Raw genomic sequence first — 2,767 nt, 5'->3', positions numbered from 1 at the left:
AATAAGCCACAATACATCTATTTACATGTTTATTTTACTGACGTTTCGATCTCTATTACAGAGACCGTTTTTAAAGTTAAGTTTTAAATAACTATAATTTATATCTTTGAAAACGGTCTTTGGATATAGAGATTGAAACTCCAGTAAAAACCAGATAAATATATTGTGGCCTATTTTGAACACTAATATTTAAACATTATAATATAATTAACGTTGAAATAAAAGTGAGTGAACGCCACTGGATTTTCAAAAGTCTTTCCCCACTTCTACGCCTTCAAACGATGACTCACTCTCCCAAATAGTGAAAATAGAGTTTAGTTAATTTTTAAAATATGTGATACATAAACACTACTTACCTGTTATTCCAGCTACTTTACTAAAGGTGGGCTTCTTTATATTTATTATTGAAACAATATTTTTAAACTGATTTTCAAGAACTGGTTTATTAATGATTTTAATTTATCTGCTAAAAGTAAACTAAATTCTGTGTTACCATTGTTTAAATAGGACTAGTTAGCCAACGCAATGTACAAATTTGTTTGATTCTAATTGAGACAGTCACTAGATGTCACCACTCTTTCTGTCTCAATAGATTTTAATATACCATTATTTGTTTGATATACATTATACTAGATGGTGCTATGTGAAAAAGTTAAAGACTAAACTAAACGTCCATTTTTGATCCCCTGAATTAAATTCACCAGCGTTGCAATATTTCACTGACATAGTAGCAACAGGTTTACTTACAAATAAACATGTAACAAAAAACATACCTTGAATCACTTAAGCTATTCATTTAAAATAGAGTTATTACTATCAACTAGTAAATATCGTGTCAACTAAAATTGTACATAAACGTACTGTGGCTTCTAAATCTTCCTATATCTAAATAAGTTTAAAGAATTTAAATATTTTATTTTATTTGGAAGTGTATTACAAAAATTTGGTCCGAGGTAAGTAAAACATTTTAATTACATGTGTGTAAAACATAAAAAAACATTGTATGATAAATGAACAAATTAGGTATTTAGAAATAAATTTTACCGGATAATACATACATTCGATAATATTTGAAAAAAGTGATTTTAAATTAAAATAATGTTACTTCCATAATAAATAAATGGTTTTTTACAGATGGCCGGAAATATTTGTTGTTATTACAAATGTGGTTAATCACCATACAAAATTCATGGATTAAGAATGTTCAGATTTCCGACAAAAATCCTTCGCCTTGTCAAAGATGGATATTACACTCTGGTAAGTAAATAGAAACTTTTTTTATATTCTTTTATTTTACACCGTTTCCGTTACGTAATTAACTTACGTTTTCGTTGGTATTATAATTATTATGATATAATAAACTTCGGAAAAACAAATTAGTGAGTAAAATCAAGTTAATAAACATAAACAAAGTATTAGATATTTAAATATGTATTTATTTAGCTATCTTTAGTTATTGTATTGAAAAGTAGAAATAAGTTCATCTTTATCGTAGAACTAATTTATACAAAGGTCCATCTGGGAAAAAATTATTGGTTTCACGTAAAAATTTTATACAGATATTTGAAGGTTCTAAAAGATATATGAGGGTTAGTTAATAATAAATCTGTGAAGACATACAGGTGATTTTGACTATAAACGTTTTTTATCCAGTTTAGAGAAAAATAGTTAAAATAAAAATTGTAGATTCAAAAAGTTCTTCCATTTGTGAGTTTCTAAATTAAAATATATAAATAATTCACCAAAATAATTGCAAAAAACCCTTGATTTTGCAGAAGTTTATAAATTTTAATAACTTTGTTTTTGCATAATGGTATGTAATGTAACTAATAAAAATAGTGACGATTTGTTTATCGTAGAAAGCGATTATGTAAACAACTTTTTGTTGACCTATCCCAGTTTTAAAAAAAAATATGTTTTACAGAAGCCAAGATATTGCAAATTTTGCAATCGCGCTTCATTTTGAAAAAGTTCAAATCTAAAAAAAAACCGAGCTCAAATGTTTCTCTATTCTACTTTTCCGAAGCGGTATTTTACGAATACTATCATTTTAACGCGTTATAAATTTTTACTTCTTTACCTCATATGCCATGTTGGAACGCACAATTCAGATCTTCATTTAGGGCCCCTTCAATTTTCAGCTCTTACTGTTAATAGACAATGGAAGTATGATTTTAAGAATAAAATGCTTTGGTTTTAAATATAAAATGCTCTCTTGCCTAGTAATGGTCATAGAAGATTCTGTTTTTTTTAGAAAGTGTGTTTTTCACCAGTTTTTCATAAGCCTCTAAATAAGTTTGTGGCATAAACGATATCAACGTTATTATAAATGTTTATAAACAGAATAAATAACCTATAAACTATTTGCTCTGATTGATATTTAGCGCACTTTATTAGTTATTATAATTTATAAATAACTGCAAAAATAAGGTTTTTTTTTGCAACTATTTCAGTTAATAGTTTCATGTATTTTAATTTGGATACTCTCAAAAATTACATAAGTTTTTATGATCTACAACTCTAAAAAAGCTGAAAAAATCTTAAACAGGTATTTACAGTCTCTAAAAGGTATATGAGGGGTAGCTGATGACAATTATGTAAAGACTCCAGCTAATTTTGCTTTGCTTTTTTATTAAACAATCGTAAAAAGTGAAAAAAGTTTATGCGCATAAAACGTTTCTTATTCATGTTAGAGATATATGGTTAAAATAAAAGTTATAGATCATAAAATGTTCTCTAATATTGAGATTTTTATAATTAAAATACA

Source organism: Diabrotica undecimpunctata, chromosome 11 (genome assembly GCF_040954645.1).
Source record: "Diabrotica undecimpunctata isolate CICGRU chromosome 11, icDiaUnde3, whole genome shotgun sequence".
In the NCBI taxonomy this organism is placed as follows: domain Eukaryota; kingdom Metazoa; phylum Arthropoda; class Insecta; order Coleoptera; family Chrysomelidae; genus Diabrotica; species Diabrotica undecimpunctata.
Note: the sequence above shows the minus strand (reverse complement) of the source record.